This window comes from Paroedura picta, chromosome 15, assembly GCF_049243985.1.
Source record: "Paroedura picta isolate Pp20150507F chromosome 15, Ppicta_v3.0, whole genome shotgun sequence".
NCBI lineage: Eukaryota > Metazoa > Chordata > Lepidosauria > Squamata > Gekkonidae > Paroedura > Paroedura picta.
In genome coordinates, this window is record NC_135383.1 from 30,313,842 (window position 1) to 30,333,761 (window position 19,920).

The 19,920-nt window shown below is 46.3% G+C and overlaps 1 protein-coding gene across 6 annotated transcripts in view; it reads left to right on the forward strand.

Annotated features, from left to right (window-relative positions):
• The window catches only part of NLK (nemo like kinase), a 229,295-nt gene that overhangs the window by 100,947 nt on the left and 108,428 nt on the right, over positions 1 to 19,920 (forward strand). The window lies entirely within an intron of this gene.

Consider the following 19,920-nt stretch of genomic DNA (forward strand, 5'->3'; position numbering starts at 1 on the left):
TTGGAGGAAGGGAGAAGGTAGATTTTTGTCATTAGCTTTAGAAGAGCTGAGTCAATAAATTCTGACGTGGGTGAGGCATTAAGCTTGCTTTCTGGAAATGTGTATGAAAGCATCCAGAAAATGGCAGTAAATTAAATCACCCCTTTATAGCTCGTCTGGTGCCTTTCAGGGGGAGGTAGCATTTCTGCATATACAGGGGACATTTCATAGCTTTTAAAGAAATAACCATTTCAAAAAGCCAGATTGGAACTAAGGATGCTCATTGCTGTCTAGGAGCCATAGGTCATAGAAGATGGTTAAACATCTGTTAAACAGAATACAGTAGAAATGAAAAACAATATACCTGAGCCACTTACAGAATCCTGGTGAGGGTTTTTGTTTGGACATGGGAATTCCCTAACTTTTTTGCCATTGAGAAACCCCTGAAACATTCTTTAGATTTTGAGAAACCCCAGAAGTGGTGTGATATTATGCAGAATATAGTTACAACACAGTCCGTAACCACTCAGGGCCCTTCTGGGCCCATCATTGGTAATTGTGGGAGTGGGGAGCTCATCAACATGACTTTATATGGTCATATCACCTGATAAATGTTTGACAAATTTAATATTTTTATTAATATACTAGGGGCCAAGCTCGTTTCATTCAGGAATACAATAGGTGCTAGATTGGGGCTGTGTGGAAGAACTCTGCAGATGGCCTTCCCCTCCCCCCAGGACCTGGAAAGGCTGCAGGCAGCTGTTAGGGAACTCACTGACACAGGTAGCTCTCATGCAGAAGGGACCTGCAGCCTCGGAGGGAAGTGGAAGGATGAAGTAGTGGTCAGGGGTGGGGGGTGGAAGATGATTGGCTGGCTGCTGGACAGACAGGCACGCTGGTTGGAGGAGGAGGCACTCAGGGGCGGGACAGCCACCCTGAGTGGGTGCTAAGCGCTGAGTAGCATTTAAGCCATGAGACATGCTTCTCCTCCAAGCCATGATGAGAAATATACTATGTGGAACAGATATGAAAATTATTTAACTTCCACCCATTTAGGAAACCCATCCAAAGCCTGGCTTATCACTTGAGATTTATTGCACATCCCCCATTTGTAGTTTCAAATGTGGGAAAGGGTCTGGAATTATTGCCAACATTTCTAGCAGCACATAAAGCTTCAGATTGTGGATTATTTGCCTCATAACATGCTTTACACAGCCTATTATTATTTAAGGATAATAAAGAATATGCCTCACTTGACTGGAGGGATAGTTGTTTCAAGGGGTAACTAGTTCCCCAGGCTGATTTTTGTAGTATTTAAGTGAAATTTAATTTCATTTGACACTATAGTTATGTTTCAGTACATATTGCAAGCACACACCTGTATTCTGGTTTGTGTCTGTACTCCATATGCACAATCAGTAACCAGTGACAATTGTGTTTTTATAAAAGTACTAGAAAATAAGCCTGCTGCAGGCAAAATGCAGCGGGCGCTAGGAGGGCACGCGATGAGGGCGTCAGGGCTGTGCGGCAGGGCTTTGGAAGTCCGGGAAGGGTGGGATCTCGCGGCCTACCTGGTTTCCTGGGGTGCGAGCGGCGGGCAAGCTGGAGGGCAGTAGGAAGTGGACGGGCTGCGGCTGGGAAGCTGGCTGGGCACTCAGGCTGTGAGTGGCTGGATGTAGCGGCGCTGGAGGTGGGAAGCTTGGGCCGCGTGGTGGAGTGCGCTGCCGGCGGCGCTGGGTGGGCCGAAGTGTCCCCCACCGGCTGCTGCCGGTGGGCGGGTCCGGTGGGCGAATAGTGATGGGCGGCAGCGGGGCGTCCTGCGCGTGCGCGGCCGGCGGGAGCAGCCTCAGCCGGCGTCATGGGAGCTGGGCGGCTGGCGCTCCGTGGTGGGTCGCATCAGTGCCGGCGGCGGTCCCGAAGCATCCCCCGCCGGCCGCTGCTGGCTGCCTGGGCCGGGGGGCGATGTATTGTTAGCGGCAGCGGCGACCTGCAGCCTTGTAAGGCTTGGTGGTAATGGCGGCGGGCGGACGGCTGTGACGGAGCGCAGAGGGGGGCGGATCAGGAGGCGCTTTGTGGGCAGAGAGGATCGCTCACCAAAGCCGGGCCGGAGGGTCCCCGGGGAAGCGAGCCGCGCCACGCTCAGCCAGACGGCCGTCCCTGTGGGCTCCGACGCAGCTCGTCTCCCCGCCTGTCTGCGTCCTTTGACGGCAGCGGCGGCGGCTCCCAGTGGCTCCCTTTACTGCCCGTGGCAACTGGTGGCGCTGGAGCTCTCCACGTCGAAGCGGCCAGGCGGAGCAGCACATAGGCTGCAAGCCAGCCAGGCCGCCACCGCCACACGGCCAAGAGGGCAGCGAGGGAGAAAAGGAGGGAGGCCGCGGCGGTTCCCTTTTGCAGGCGGCGCGGGATGGCGCTGTGGCTCGGGGGGGTCCCGGGCTCGCTCGGTCGACAGCCTGAGATGGCGAGCTGCGTCAGGCCGGCCGTAAGGGAGCCCCCGGCAGCCACGCTCCGCGTGGCTGCCGGGGACTCCCTTGCGGCCGGCCTAACATGTCGGAGGCGCTTTGTGCCTCCAACGTGCCAGGCCACCGGCAAAGGGAGCAAGTGCAAGCCGCGCTGCGCGCGGCTCGCAGTTGCTGGGGCTGGGAATCGTACGGACCAATCGGCAGGCGCTATGCGCCTGCCGATTGGTCCCTACGTTTGTCTGTCCAGAGGAAGGGTCCAATTCGGACCCTTCCTCATCACGGACACATCCCGCCCTAGAACCCCTTAGCCTTTTATTTAGTCCGGGCGGTTTAAAGATATTTTCCCTTGATATTCAGGAAGATGCCTCGGTGGGTATTTCCCGCCACTTTAACTGGGAGGCAGAACTAATTTTCAACTTCCTGTCCTGCTTGGTGGGGGCACCCTGCTCCAGTTGTCTTCCTGCCTATCCTGGGAGTAGCAGGTCTGACTGGTCTCTCCCAAATTATTAATATTTTTTACAGTTCCAAAACGCACAGGAGACTAGAGGGCAATCTTGGACCTCAAGTTCCTAAACAAATTCATAAAACGATGTCATTTCCGCATGGAGACCCTGAGATCCATAGTGGAAGCTTTAGAACAGGGAGAATTCGTAACATTACTGGACCTCTAGGAGGCCTACCTGCACATACCAGTATTTCCACCCCACAAGAGATTCCTCAGATTCTGTGTGCAGGGAGGACACTATCAGTACAGGGTTCTCCCTTTTGGACTCCCATCCGCACCCAGGGTATTCACAAAAATCGAAGTAAATGCCCTAACGGGACTAAGGTTGGATGGTATATTAATCCATCCTCATTTGGATTATCTCCTCCTTCGGACACACTCCATACATCCGGCGGAATTCCATACAAACAAAGTCATAACCGATCTTCAAAACTTTGGCTTTTGGGTAAATTTTGCCAAAAGTTCCATAACTCCAACAGAAAAATTGAAACACTTAGGGATTGTCATAGACTCTTGACAAACCAGAATGTTTATGACACCCCCCAAAATGGCCAAGACCAAACAGATGGTCAGAGCAGTCATTCAGGCGAGGCACACCAACCTCCTGCAGTTGGTGAGTCTGATGGGTCTGCTCATTTCCAATGTAGAAGCAGTACAATGGGGGAGGTTCCATGCCAGGCCAAGGGCGGAATTCTTGGACCCCCGGACATCCCAGTGGCTGAAGGGTCGGCGCTGTGCATTCCACATGCCACGACTACTAAAAAAGATAGAATCCTTAAAAAACAAGATCATTTTAATAGCTCCAAATTGGCCGAGATTCCCATGGTACTCGGAAATAGTGAGGATGGCAGTGGCTCCCTCCTTCACTCTCCCAATTTCCAGAGATCTTCTCCAGCACCCGAAACCAGAGTGGTGGTCTTGAGTGCATGGAAGTTGAGAGGAAATAGCTCACCCACTTAGGATATTCTTCAGGAGACACAGAAACCCTCTTGGACCCCAGGAACAGTTCCACAAATAGAATCTATTCTTGTTCCTGGAAGGCTTTTGTGAGGTGGGCCAAGAGCAAGAAAAGGAATTTTCTCAAGCTGTCCATGGAGAGTAATTTGGACTTCCTATAGGAAGGCAAGATCCAAGGCCAGGTGGCAGCACTAGCCATGGTCATACCCTCCATTGAGGGTACTGCTCTCTCAAAACACCCACACATTGTTAGATCCCTAAAAGGAGTGGCAAACAAAGAACCCCTGGTGATTCATCATTTTCCTTCATGGAGACTAAATTTGGTACTAACAGCCCTAACGAAGGCTCCATTTGAACTACTTCAGTCAATTTACTTGAACATTCTCAGACTAAAACTTTTATTTTTAGTTGCTGTTACCTCAGCAAGGAGAGTATCTGAATTGGGATCTCAGCTAAGAAAGAATTATGTCGCTTTCAAAAGGACAGTGTTATTTTGAAGACAGATCCAACCTTCAAAACCCAAGATTGACTCTCAGTTCCATATTTCTCAGGAGATTGTTCTACCAATTTTTTATCCTTCTCCATCTGATCAGAAGGAGCATCTCTGGCACAATTTAGACATTAGATGAGCCCTGAAAGCTTACCTCATATGCACTGAGAAGATTAGGGTATCTGATTCTTTATTTATCAATATTCATAGAATCATAGAATCATAGAGTTGGAAGGGGCCATACAGGCCATCTAGTCCAACCCCCTGCTCAATGCAGGATCAGCCCTAAGCATCTTAAAGCATCCAAGAAAAGTGTGCATCCAACCTTTGCTTGAAGACTGCCAGTGAGGGGGAGCTCACCACCTCCTTAGGCAGCCTATTCCACTGCTGAACTACTCTGACTATGAAAAATTGTTTCCTGATCTCTAGCCTATATCGTTGTACTTGAAGTTTAAACCCATTAATGCATGTCCTCTCCTCTGCAGCCAACGGAAACAGTATCCTGCCCTCCTCCAAGTGACAACCTTTCAAATACTTAAAGAGGGCTATCATGTCCCCTCTCAACCTCCTTTTCTCCAGGCTGAACATTCCCAAGTCCCTCAACCTATCTTCATAGGGCTTGGTCCCTTGGACCACCAATATTGCACCACCTAGACTAGGACAGATGATGTCTAAGGACACAATCAGTAGAGTGCCGAAATTCTGTATCATAGAGGCTTACAGAACCCAGGGATTCCCGATTCCAGAGGGCATAACTTCACACTCAGTTAGAAGCTCTGCTACAAATACAGCAATGTCCAGGGGAGTCTCAGCTGATCAAATTTGCAAGGCAGCGACCTGGTCAAACATCTCCACCTTTATAAGGCACTACAAATTGCATACCTTAGATGTAGTGGAGATGGCTTTTGGCAAAAGTGTGTTTCAACATATGGTTCCACCATGTTCTCTGGAAACCGCTTGTTAAGTCCCAATTAGGTATCCTCCTGAATATCAAGGGAGAACAACCATTGAATCATTTACCATAAATGGTTGTCTTGAAGTCAGGAGGATGCCTCATCCCTCTGCTTGTTTATACCTGAACCACATGAGTTGTTTTTTTTTTTATTCCATTTTCTACGCATCCAAATGAGTTTACTTGTATTAGGAGAGAAACCAAAGAAGTCAGCATTCTTTGTTAGAGTTCTGAAATGTTTAGATCATTGTTTATTTGGAGAGGCTTGTCATCCAGACTGGAGCAGGGTTGAAAATTAGACCTGCCTCCCAATTAAAATGGCGGGAAAAACCCACCGAAGCGACCTCCTGACTTCAAGGGGAAGGACCATTCATGGTAAGTGATTCAATCGTCATTTTATTAAAATCAGAACCAACCAATTTTGCTATGTTTCTATTTATTTATTATTTGGATTTCTATTATCACCTTTCCTGGCAAGTTGGTTCAGGGCGGTTAAACAATATAATAAATAGAACAGTCAGTGACAAAATAACATCAATGAAAATGCCTCTCTCAAATTCCATTACTGTTTCAGTATTTGAAGGATTGGCTGTATGAATATCTCATTTATCTCAGGGGAACTCCTAGCAGGAGGGGTCAACTTGCATGATATTACTAGTTATTGGCCCCAGCCAAATGCCTGGCAGAGGAGCTCCAACTTGCAGGCCCTTCAAAACTGATCCAGCTCCTGAAAGATGTCCGGCTACCCTCTAGGTAGGGGCCAGGACCTTTTTGGTTAAGGCCAAATGTACCTGTTCTTGTGTTAGGAGAAGAAGCCATCCTAAAACTTCTCCCACAATCCCTGAAGGCAGGATATTCGGTCATTTCCTTCCTGCCCTTTAGCATAGGAGCACCTTCTTCAATTCTTTTCCTGTCTCCTTCACGTGTGCGAGGCTTGGAGAAAGTCCGATGGCCTTTTGTGGAGTTCCTTTTTAGGTCACCTTTTCTTTTCCCATGTGCCTTACTTGTGTGTTTCTTCTCAGTTGCCTTCCTTGGAGGAGAGAGAAGGAGAAAAGCTCCTCGTTTGTTCTGCTGCCTCTGGCTGACTACTGGCCACTAAACCCCATGGCTATGTAATTTGCATCTCATTGCAGGCACACTGGCAGATGATTTAGAGATCATCATGCCAGACAATAGAAGGCTGCAGAAACAAAAGTTGAGGTATAAATTGGCTGCTGTCAATGATACAAGGAAAACAAGCAAGAGATCAAGCTGAAACCAAGGAGATCATTGGTGCTGAAATCCCTGTGCCTTTTTCCAGCCATTGCCAGCAGCCTGATTAACTGCTGCTTCCCCTTCAACACAAACTGGCAAACCTGCTTCCTCAGCTGCCAGCGGCCACTTCTCCCTATTGAGACAGGAGGACATCTCAGGGGGTGTTTCCTGCCAGTTACTTCGTGAGCCAGGACTGGATTTTATTTGCTGTCTCCTTGGTGGTGGGAGGCACCTTGTCAGGAGGGTGACAAGGCCACCCTTGTCAGGAGGCACCCTGTCCCAATAGAGAGTAGTAGGCAAAGACTACCTTCTCTTGCCTTTTTTCTTCTTAACTCTATTCCAGACTTTATTCTATTTTCCTATTCTATACGAGTGTGGAGGAAGACTCGCGACAAAGTGACTAGGACAACTCACTGCACGCTTATGAAGGCATATGAGAACGCGATGAAAGCGGCAAAATGAGACTTCTGTGCCGCGGAAATCGCGTCCGCAAGCTCTCACCCGGCACAACTGTTTAGAGTGATTAGATCACTTACCACCCTCGAAGAAGGGCGCCAAAAATTAAGGGAATTGGATTTGAGCTGTGGCATTTTTGAGCTATTTTGCGGATAAGGTTCTGTCACTCTGCCACGACCTACCTGCCACTATTGACACAGTTAGTGAACTGGAAGCTCCGTGGCCACCGAGGGGGTCAGTGTTTGATGGCTTCAGGCGACTCTCTTTAACCGAACAAGTTACTAGGATCAGTGAAGGCTACCACGTGCCCCTTGGATCCCTGTCTGTCCTGGTTGCTTAAACAGGTCGACCGATGGATAGGAGGCCCCCTGAGGGAGATTATCAACCTCTCTTTGACATCTAGAGAGTTCCCCGAGGGGCTTAAGGAAGCCATGCTTTGCCGTCTGCTGAAAAAACCATCGCTGGATGGGCGGGACCCCACCAGCTACCGCCCTGTCTCGCATCTTGCATTTCTAGGGAAGGTAGTAGAGCGGGCTGCAGCAGACCAGCTCCGGGTTTTCTTGGAGAAAACTTCGGCCCTCGACCCATACCAGTCTGGTTTTCGTCCTGGCTAGGGTGTCACCAATATGCAGATGAAAGTCAACCCCTCTAAGATGGAGGTCCTGTGGCTGGAAAGAAGGGGACAAGATCAGGAAGCGCGTCTCCCATGCCTGAACGGTGTACAATTAACATCTACACCAGTGGTCAGGAACTTGGGAGTAACTTTTTATGCCTCCCGGTCTATGGAGGCTCAGGTCACTAAAGTAGCCCAAATGGCTTTTTTCCATCTTTGCCAGGCCCGGCTACTAGCGCCCTACCTGTCCTCGGAACACCTAGCCACTGTGATCCATGCAATGGTCACTTCCAGACTATACTACTGTAACTCGCACTATGAAGGCCTATCCTTGACTCTGATCTGGAAGTTACAGCTGGTACAAAATGCAGCGGCTAGGGTCCTCACTAGGATACCTTGGAGGGCCCATATTCAGTTGGTACTCTGTCATCTCCATTGGTTACCAGTCTATTTCCGGGTCAAGTTTAAGGTGTTGGTATTAACCTTTAAGGCCATATACGGCTTGGGTCCTACTTACCTGCGGGACCACTTGGTTGCTTATGCCCCCCGCAGGGCTCTCTGCTCTATGTGGATGAATCTACTGACTGTCCCAGGCCCCTGGGACATTCGCCTGGCCTCGACCAGGGCATTTTCAGTCCTGGCCTTAACCTGGTGGAATTAGCTCCCGGAGGAGCTAAGGGCCCTGTTGGAATTACCATCTTTCCGCAGGGCCTATAAGACAGAGCTCTTTTGCCAGGCATATGGTTGAGGCCATTTATATTTTATTGTGAAGCTCCGTGAGCCCTTTTGCTGAACGGCGGTATATAAATCCAACTATAAATAACTATATATATAAATACATAAATATACCGAATTCTTACTTTTAACTCAGAGAAAAACAGTACATTACTAGGCTGTGAGGGACTGCAGAAGCAGTTGTGGCAAACCAACCCCACCTTAAGAACTAGTCAGCAACATTTTAGGAGCTGAAAGAGCTGTGTTCCCAGAGCAACTCTGTTCATGCATGGAATAGAGCTTTTTGTCCAAGGATGATGCTCCAGTCCCCTTTATTCCAAATGCAAGGAAATCCACTATGTGGGCATGGCAGAAAGCAGTCTGTCTTCGGCTATCTTAACCGCTGCTGGAGAGAGAGAAAGAGAGAAAGTATGTTGAAGGCACAAAGCAGACCAAAAAGCCAAGGGGCAGCAGCCTGGATTAGTCAGTGTCAGTCTTTGAGGCATCTCAGTGAGGTGGCCATTTTACATCTACATCTTCGGGTAGAGACAAGCGGCATATAAGAACCAGCTCTTCTTCTTCTTCTCCCCCCCCCCATTTCTGCGGGGCCTTCTGTGGAAATTGAGAATGCACAAACGTCTCATTCCTTAACGTAATTCCTAACTTCTTTAAATTAATTAGATTGGCAAAAAGAGAAGAAATATAGATGTATAATAAAGGAAAGGAAAGTCAAACACCGTGTTACCCAGGGGAAAATACTTCTAACTGGCCAATGAAAGCAGCCCCCAAAAGGGGCAGATTAAGCCCAAATAGACACGGTTCTTTTTATGAGAATATCTCTAGTCTAGGGAGGAAGGTGTCTTCCTCATAGATGAAGAGGAGGTTGAACCTATACATGTCCTAGACAGACTGAATGCTTATTGAAAGCAGATGATTTCCGTTATGTTCTAGTTAAATCCTTAGGTGTTTTAGAGCTAAATGACAGTCCCATCTGAGGAAACCTCTGAGGAAGAAAGGAAGTTATTAGGTCCCACAGGGAAGGGAGAATACTTTCCTAAGGCATCTCCATTTCAAAAACATTTTCCAATGCCAAAGTTTTTTGAGGGACAAATAAGAACAGAATGAAAAAGACCCCTGGTGGGCCCATTATGCACGTAGTGGAAAGTCTGCATTCGGGGTGGAATGGCGGCAGCTAAAATCACCAATTATGCACGCTGCAGGCGGCAACCAGGTGCAGAGTCAATGTATGCCGCCGAAAAAGCCACATTAGCGAGATGCGGAAGAAAGTGGAGCTTCCTGGGACCAGGACGAAACTAGAAGCGACTCCGGAGTATCTGCGTGCATACTCTGGGTTTTGCCGCCGTTGTGTTCCGTCCCGTGCATAATCGGTTTGCTTCGCTTCTTCCTCCTCCTCGTTCTCCATGCCAGCGTTTCAAGCGGCCGTGCATAATAGGCCATGAACAAGCAATTCCCAAGATTTATTAAGAAGTTGTATACATTGCCTGAATACGTGGAATTTCTCCTACAAATCCCGCTTGTCATTGCAGCTGTGAAAGCCTTACAGTCATGAGGCTTAGTCTGTGAAGATGGAGAGGGATCATTATGTGACACAATGGACAAAAAAATCAGAGAACTCACAGAAAACCCATGAGACAATAGCTATGGCAGTAAGGCCTCCCACAGCAACATCTATACTGAATAGAGTGATCACTGCATGGTTCTAGAAGCTTTGTAACTCTCTGAGACAAGAGAATAATAGAAGCGGTAAATAGAATCCTTAAAGGAGTTTCTTTTTCTGCTGATGCAACCCTAGACACTGTGATCTTCTTGGCGAGGTCCTTGGCCTTTAACACAGTTTCAAGATGTTTGCTTTGAACATATCTCCTTTCGCACACAACACACACTGTCAAGATATAAACCTAACTTTAGGATCGGTTCACGGAGCAATACTTTTCAATCCTACAGTAGAAAGGGAGGTTACACCTCTAAATTTCAAAGGAATGCTCCTAATAGATCTGAAAAGTCAAATAGGGTACCAAAATCCCCCAAGGAACATACAGATTGAGCTTAGGAGGGGGGAAGACTTTAGAAATTTGCCAAAAAGTGAGCCATCCCCCACATAGACTTCTGGGCTCAGGAAATCGTCTAGGTTACAAATTAGAGTTTTGCAGACTGCTCCCAGACAGGTTATTAAAACCTTCATTTAAAAAAATCCCACAAAATTACTGCATGCAGGGAGCTATTAAACATTTAATAGACATCGCATTGTCACACATATCTTCAGCACTTTGGGTTCTCGATCAACTATGCCAAAAGCTTTCTAATTCCATTCCAATCTGGGAGTGATTGTAGATACTGAGAAGGCAAAATACTTCATGACAAAGAAAAAGGAAAAGACAAAGTAGATAGCAACCCTAGTAATAAAGATTCGCCACCCCAACCTGTCTGGTTTAGCCAGTCTGATGGGCTTATTGATTGCAAATGTAGAAGTGGTACAGTGGGGCAGATTTCTTTCTAGAGGGTTACATCCGTTCCAGTACAGAATAACCAACGGAAATGAAGCAATCCCTTATCTGGTGGACTCTTTCATCCAATTTGACATAGGGAAAAACCTTTTACACAAAGGAGGAAATATACACAGATGTGTGCCTCCTGGGATGAGGAGCAGTGATGAATACCTGATCCATTCGAAGGAAATGGTCCCCCACAGATAAATTGACTGGAACTAAGTGCAATTCAGCTAGTCTTGATCTATTTCCAGCACTAGATCAAAGGAATCAATGTCCTAATCTGAACAGACAGTACATCAGCAATAGCTTAACTGAATCATCAGGGCAGGGCAGGATCCTCAGACCTGCAAAAGCAAGCAAAAAGATATTAAAACAGGCAGCAAAACACATAAAATCACAATGGGCAGAAAATGTGACAAGTTCTTTGAACACACAAGCCGTCTTCCTCAGCAGACAAACTATCCAGGAAACTAAGTGGCAAATCAAGAAGGAAGTTTTCTACCTGGTAACAAGATTCACAGAACTGTTAGTGAAATGGCTGTAGGGTCTGCTCTACACATTCCCCCCATTACCAGTAATGGCAAGGCCGCTATGCAGAATAAAAGACACAGGAGCAAACAACATCCTGATAGCACCAAACTGGCTGAGACATCCATGGTACCCACCATTAACCTTTACCTTTATACAAAGGAAGTAACAGAGACCATATTGTCTTTGTGCAGACATCCCTCCAATATAATTTACACTTCGGGATGGAAGGCCTTTGTAAGATGGTCTCACAGAAAGAAACTGGATGTCTACATCCTTCAGTAGCAAATATCTTGGACTTAGATCTGCCATGTTAAAAGGGCTGGACCAGAACCAATGGGCTGAAATTAATTCAAATTAATTTTTGGTTAAACATACAGAAGAAGTTCCTGACAGTTACAGCGGTTCCTCGGTGAAACAGGGTTCCTTGGGAGGTGATGAATTCTCTTTCTTTGGAATTCTCTTTCTTTGGAGGTTTTTAAACAAAGGCTAGATAGAAATGCTGATTTTGTAAACTTAGGCAGATTATGAGTGGGTGGGCAGGAAGGGATGCACCAGTCTCTTGTGCTCCTTCCTTGCATACCCAGGGAATTGCTGATCCCCACTGTGGGGTGGGAGGTGAATTTCCTCCAGGCCGGGCTGGATTCTGGAGATTTTTGGTGGTTGGGGGGATCACTGGGGCATGAAATTGGGGTCACTGTGGGTGGGCAGGTAGTTGTGGGATCCTGCATTGAGCAGGGGGCTGGGCTAGATGACCCTGGAGGTCCCTTCCAACTCTAGGATTCTAAGTAGCAGCGATATCCTCAGTGATTCCTAAAATTAGAGGGAAATTGACAATCAGGCATCCGCATAATTTGAGGTTCCTAAGATGGGCTGTAGCTAAAGAACAGCCGGTAGTACATAGATTCTCCTCACTTACTAAACCACCCTTTGAACCATCTAGGCTGGCTAGAAGCAGGCTGTTATTTCAATTACCTGTGTATATGCCAAGGAGGGCTTTTTAGTGCTAAAAACTGTGCTGGAAAACTCGGCTTATATGCGAGTACATAGGATATATTCATGATTGTAACCTGCCACAAGCCAGGATATGGGAGTGGCAGGATATTTAAAAAAATAATAATAAAGCTTTAGCTGTTCCCTTCCTCATGGCAAGAGCCTCTATCATGTTGCGCTAGAGACTCCTAAGGAAAACCTCTTATTTATAGCAAAAGCTAGAGTGCAGGTAGAATAGAGCTTCAGCCTTCATGGCTGATACCAGTTTGATTCTGTTAAATTTTCCTAAAAATGTATGGCCTTTGCTGTGGTGGCAAGGAGGAATTTATGGCTGAATAGCTGGGCTGTGGACGCTACCTTTAAGGCTAAAATAGCTACATGTTCTTTTCTAGTGGCTAAACTGTTTGATAATACCCTGTATGATAACCTTATAGAAACCAAAAATAAAAAGAGGGCTATGTCCTTTTCTCTCCAGAAAGAGGACAGGTGACATAAGGGGTTTAATCAGTATTTTCACAGCTACCAGACTTGTCCCAGATTTTATATAGGCTATAAAAGGCTGACCTGGTCCAAGCCAGAGTCTATCTTCATGTCCAGCTCTGTCCACTCATGCTCAAAACTTGGGCAACAGAGGCAACAAACCTCACCCACAGTGCTCTTGATACCAGGCCTCTACCAGTGGAGGGTACATTTCAACTCTTCTGGCGGAAATGGACCACATTAATGTCTGAAGACTGGACACAATCAGGCAAGGTTATACCATCAAGTTTGTCTCCTTACACACAAAGCTTCTTATAGTCCTCTCATTCCAACAAATTTATTGTATACAAAAATTCAAAATGGAGACATTAAATTCAATTACAGAGGCAATTACAGGAAGGAACTTCATGACAACCATAGACCTATGTATCCCCATTGTTTCCACACACAGAACCCCCCCCCCCCATTAACATGGGGAAGGGATTATTACTGGTTCAGGTTCTTCCCTTTGGATTAGCATCAGCCCTAAGAGTATTCACAAAGGTGATGGCTGCCCTTATAGTAAGCCTCAGATGGGTTGGACTAGATGGCCTGTATGGCCCCTTCCAACGCTATGATTCTATGATCCCAGGATATCCATGTGCATTCCTAATTGGATGACCTCAATAAGTCTCCCTCAGTGGAGAAAACGTCCCAGGGTGTGCAGTCCACTATCAAACTTCTGTTGTTACACAGCTTATTCATGAATGTTAAAAAGAACCAGCAGACCCTATCACAGGTGGTGACTCACTTTGAAGTGATTGCTAATTCAGTCTGCATAAAGCTTTTCCTCCCTCTTGAAAAAGGGACAAAGTTAAAGAGCTAATCTTGTCATTGCCTCAGGGTTGGTGGACTGAATTTTTCTGACCCAGCTCCTTTGTTCCAAGATTGCAGCCATTACCAGATAGATAGAAATTTTATTACCGTTTGCACCAGACATAAAACAGAGGAAATTATACAATGCATCTCAGATAAAACATGATGTTAAAATACAAATACAAATATATATATATACATATACATACACATACACACATATATACATACGCACACACACAAACACATGTGTGTGTGTATATATATATATACGCACACACACACATATACACACACATTTTTTATTATTATTATTATTATTATTATTATTATTATTATTATTATTATTATTATTAGTAACTTTAAAACTTGGTAATAAATGTATAGTTGATTATTAAAACTAGAGCAGAAATACTTTGAGCCTGAAACAAGATCCTCATATTTCATTTTTCATGGCGGACCCTACTAGCTTAACGAACTCTACATACTATTAAACAAAATTTAGCAACAGGTTTAGTGATTTTGGGAGATTCATCAGAGAGTAATTTATTGATAATGTCAGTGTTATGTGTACAGTTTGTCCTGACTTTTGCTTTACAAAGGGGTGGATGAACTCAGCTTGGACCTCGGCATAGAAAGGTACAGAAAAATGTGTTCAAGATCTTCTACCTGGCCAGAATTACAGGGGCATGTTCTCTCAGGGAAGGGGATCATAGAATCATAGAGTTGGAAGGGGCCATACAGGCCATCTAGTCCAACCCCCTGCCCAACGCAGGATTAGCCCTAAGCATCCTAAAGCATCCAAGAAAAGTGTGTATCCAACCTTTACTTCAAGACTGCCAGTGAGGGGGAGCTCACCACCTCCTTAGGCAGCCTATTCCACTGCTGAACTACTCTGACTGTGAAAAACTTTTTCCTGATATATCGTTGTACTTGAAGTTTAAACCCATTACTGCGTGTCCTCTCCTCTGCAGCCAGCAGAAACAGCATCCTGCCCTCCTCCAAGTGACAACCTTTCAAATACTTAAAGAGGGCTATCATGTCCCCTCTCAACCTCCTTTTCTCCAGGCTGAACATTCCCAAGTCCCTCAACCTATCTTCATGGTCCCTTGGCCCCAGATCATCTTCGTCGCTCTCCTCTGTACCCTTTCAATTTTATCGACGTCCTTCTTGAAGTGAGGCCTCCAGAACTGCACACAGTACTCCAGGTGTGGTCTGACCAGTGCCGTATACAATGGGACTATGACATCTTGTGTCATAGTCCTTTTATACCTCCCTTCCAATACTGCTGAGGGTAGTGCCATGCACCTAGCCAGGGTAAAGTCTCTTTTGTGAGTATTACTTTCTAGAGTAAAAAGATATGAGGTGGGAAAAAGAATATATCTGTTACTGAGCGGTGACCTAAAGATGGGGGAACTAGAAAGGTCTGCTTGCTGCTCAGTATCTTGAATTATTTGTTTTATCATTTTTTTAGCTGAGTCCATACCTGCCAAAAGTAAAGCACATGAGGAAAAGCCAAGACATTCAATCTTACGTCTAAATGCCACTAACCAGCTAGATTGAAAACTATCCTCTAAAATTAAGGATAGTAGACCACTGGGGTTGAAAATCAGTTTTAGCCAGAGATGGAGAGAGGAAATTACAACCCTTGCCTCAACTTTCAGCATTCCAGTCTCCAACCAAACCAGGGAGTTTGACACACACCTGGGAAGTTGTAAAACTGCTCTCAGGAATTCGGTTTGTACCCGTTCAAGTGGGGTGAAGGAGCTGGCTGGACGGCCTAGGAATGTGCTGTAAAGCAGTTGGGCTAGAATCTTGGCTTGAAAGACTTTAAGGGCAGCTGGGACAGTGACACCCTTATTCCATAGGAACTTAAGAATGTTGTGTGCAGACCTGGTTCCTATAAGATGGTTACTATGGGCAAATTTTAAGCCGTTTGCCTGCAGAACCATTCCTAGGTAGAGAGCTCAGACAACTGAGAGCACGTGGAGAGAGCTACTGGGGAGAGTTGCTGCTGACCAGGTGAGGCTATTGTGCTGCCTGGGTGAGGTGATTGCTGGGTAATTGTTGGGAGGATTAAAAAGGGCTGCTCCTCGCCAGACGCAGAGCTCAGACAACTTAGAGCACGTGGAGAGGAGGAGGAGTTCATAGACCAGAGTCCTGCAACTCAGAATAAAGACAATACAACTAGTCCTGAAGAGGATAAGGAGATTGACCACAATAGGGAGCCTCTGCAGACAGTTTGGAAAAAGACTCAACGGCGAAGAGCGAGACAGTTCTCGGGGCCTTTGGAGCTCCAGAATAGATTTCAGGCCCTTGCAGAGGAGGTGCAAGGGTCAACGAGGGAAGAGGTCCCAAAACAAAGTCCAAGACAAAGGGAAGAGGCCACGGGGACAGAAGGAAATGGAGTTAAGAAGAAAAAAAAAGGAGAGCACTGGTAATTGGAGACTCCCTGCTAAGAGGAATGGATCGCCATGTGGCTGGGCCCGACCCCCTAACCCGAGAGGTGTGTTGCTTGCCAGGGGCGAAAATGTGGGAACGAATGACATGTCCCTGAATACCATCGCTCCTATTAAAAACGACTATCAAGATCTGAGGAGGAAGCTCAAGCAAATGGGGGCACAAGTGGTATTCTCTTCAATCTTGCCTGTCAAGGGAAGAGGAATGCGTCGGGAGAGGAAGATAATGGAGGTGAATCACTGGCTGCGTAGTTGGTGCCGGCAGGAGAGATTTGGTTTCTGGGACCATGGGATAGGCTTTCTTGAGGAAGGCCTACTAGCACCTGATGGACTGCACTTATCGAAACTGGGGAAGAATGTGTTTGGCAGGAACCTGGGGAGATTCATCAGGAGAGCTTTAAACTAAAGCCACTAGGGGAAGGAGACGATCAACATAGGGAGTGTATGGAAGGAAAACGATCGGAGTCAGCCCAACCGGCAAGGCCAGCTCATAGGGAACCAAAAGTAAAAGGATTCAGATGTCTTTATACTAACGCCCGAAGCATGGGCAATAAAAAGGAAGAGCTGGAACTTCTCATGCTGATGGAAAGATATGATCTAGTAGGCATCACAGAAACTTGGTGGAATGATTCTCATGACTGGAATGTAATGGTGGATGGATATGAACTGTTCAGAAAAAACAGAATAGATCGAAGAGGTGGAGGAGTGGCACTGTATGTGAGGAAAGGGTTTACCTGTCAGGAAATTCTAGTGAAGGAGAGCATATCTACAGTGGAAAGCATCTGGGTGAAAATAAGCGAGGGGAAAACAAACAGTGTGGTGGTTGGTGTCTGCTACTGACAGCCTGACCAACGAGAGGATGTGGATGCTGCACTTTGTGAGCAGCTTGAGAAAATATCCAAGCGGCAGGACCTTGTCATCATGGGTGACTTCAATTTCCCAGAAGTGTGCTGGGAAACAAACTCTGTGAAGCGTCCTCAGTCATGCAAGTTTCTGACCTGCCTGGCTGACAATTTCATTTATCAAATGGTAGATGAACCCACAAGAGGTTCAGCCATACTGGACTTAATACTGACCAACAAGCAAGAGTTGGTGGATGAGGTGAAGGAGGTGGGGACCCTAGGGGGAGGTGGGGACCCTAGGGGGAAGTGACCATGTCCTCATAGAATTCCTTTTGAGATGGGGAGCCAAGGAAGCTTGTAGCCAGACGCAGATCTTGGATTTTCGTAGGGCAAACTTTAATAAACTCAGAGACATGATGAGTGTCATGCCATGGACGAGAATGCTGGAAGGGAAGGGAGCATGTGAAGGGTGGGCGCTACTCAAACAGGAGCTATTGCATGCTCAATCAATGACTATCCCAGAAAGACGAAAACATTGCAGGAGCTCTAAGAAGCCTATTTGGATGAACAGAGAACTTCAAGAGGAACTAAGAAAGAAAAGGAAAATGTTCAGGAAATGGAGGGAAGGACAGAGCTCTAAAGAAGAGTACCTACAGGTTACTAGGCACTGTAGATCAATCATAAGAAAGGCCAAAGCTGAGAGTGAGCTAAGATTGGCCAGGGAAGCCCATTGTAATAAGAAAAGATTTTTCAGTTATGTGAGGAGCAAACGTAAAGTAAAGGAGGCAATAGGCCCACTGTTGGGTGCGGATGGACAAACTCTAACGGAAGATGCAGAGAAAGCAGAAAGGCTTAGTGCTTATTTTACATCCATTTTTTCCCACAGCTCAAAGTGTTTAGGCACATCTAGAGATGGCCATAGCCAAAGGACAGTGTCTGGGTGGCAGGTTAACATGGATAGAGAGGTTGTCGAGAGGCATTTAGCTGCACTGGATGAGTTCAAATCCCCTGGTCCGGATGAAATGCACCCGAGAGTACTCAAAGAACTTTCCAGAGAACTTGCACAGCCCTTGTCCATCATCTTCGGAACCTCTTTAAGGACTGGAGATGTCCCAGAGGACTGGAAGAGAGCAAATGTTATTCCGATCTTCAAAAAAGGGAAGAAGGATGACCCGGGAAACTACAGACCAGTGAGTCTGACCTCTGTTGTGGGGAAGATAATGGAGCAGATATTAAAGGGAGCGATCTGCACACATCTGGAGGACAATTTGGTGATCCAAGGAAGTCAGCATGGATTTGTCTCCAACAGGTCCTGCCAGACCAACCTGGTTTCCTTTTTTGACCAAGTAACAGGTTTGCTGGATCGGGGAAATTCGGTTGATGTCATTTTCTTGGATTTTAGTAAAGCTTTTGAGAAGGTTCTCCATGATGTTCTGATGGATAAATTGAAGGACTGCAATCTGGATTTTCAGATAGTCAGGTGGATAGGGAATTGGTTAAAGAACCGCACTCAAAGGGTTGTTGTCAATGGTGTTTCATCAGACTGGAGAGAGGTGAGTAGCGGGGTACCTCAGGGCTCGGTGCTCGGCCCGGTACTTTTTAACATATTTATTAATGATCTAGATGAGGGGGTGGAGGGACTACTCATCAAGTTTGCAGATGACACCAAATTGGGAGGACTGGCAAATACTCCGGAAGATAGAGACAGAGTTCAACGAGATCTGAACACAATGGAAAAATGGGCAAATGAGAACAAGATGCAATTTAATAAAGATAAGTGTAAAGTTCTGCATCTGGGTCAGAAAAATGAAAAGCATGCCTATTGGATGGGGGATACGCTTCTAGGTAACACTGTGTGTGAACGAGACCTTGGGGTACTTGCGGATTGTAAACTAAACATGAGCAGGCAGTGTGATGCAGCGGTAAAAAAGACAAATGCCATTTGGGGCTTTATCAACAGAGGCATCACATCAAAATCACAAGATGTCATAGTCCCATTGTATCCGGCACTGGTCAGACCACACTTGGAGTACTGTGTGCAGTTCTGGAGGCCTCACTTCAAGAAGGACGTAGATAAAATTGAAAGGGTACAGAGGAGAGCTACGAGGATGATCTGGAGCCAAGGGACGAAGCCCTATTAAGATAGGTTGAGGGACTTGGGAATGTTCAGCCTGGAGAAAAGGAGGTTGAGAGGGGACATGATAGCCCTCTTTAAGTATTTGAAAGGTTGTCACTTGGAGGAGGGCAGGATGCTGTTTCTGTTGGCTGAAGAGGACAGGACACGCAGTAATGGGTCTAAACCTCAAGTACAACGATATAGGCTAGATATCAGGAAAAAAATTTTCACAGTCAGAGTAGTTCAGCAGTGGAATAGGCTGCCTAAGGAGGTGGTGAGCTCCCCCTCACTGGCAGTCTTCAAGCAAAGGTTGGATACACACTTTTCTTGGATGCTTCAGGATGCTTAGGGCTAATCCTGCGTTGAGCAGGGGGTTGGACTAGATGGCCTGTATGGCCCCTTCCAACTCTATGATTCTATGATTCTATGATTCTAGGTACAGTATTTGCTGGCGTATAACACTACTTTTTTCCCTTGAAAAACATGCCTCCAAGTAGGGGGGTTGTCCTATTCACCCGGTGCACTTCAGTTCGGATAGACATAGCTGCCCATAGTACTGTAATGTAATGTAACAAACTCTGTATTTTGAGTGGAAATGTTGGGGGGTTGTCTTATACACACAGTCGTCTCATACGCCGGCAAATACGGTATTTAAAACGTTTTACCTGTTCTATACTGTGGTTCCCCCATCAAGGATCGCTGCCTTGCCATCCTTGCGTAGCTCAGTGAAGCTATGAGCTATGCTGTGCAGGGCCACC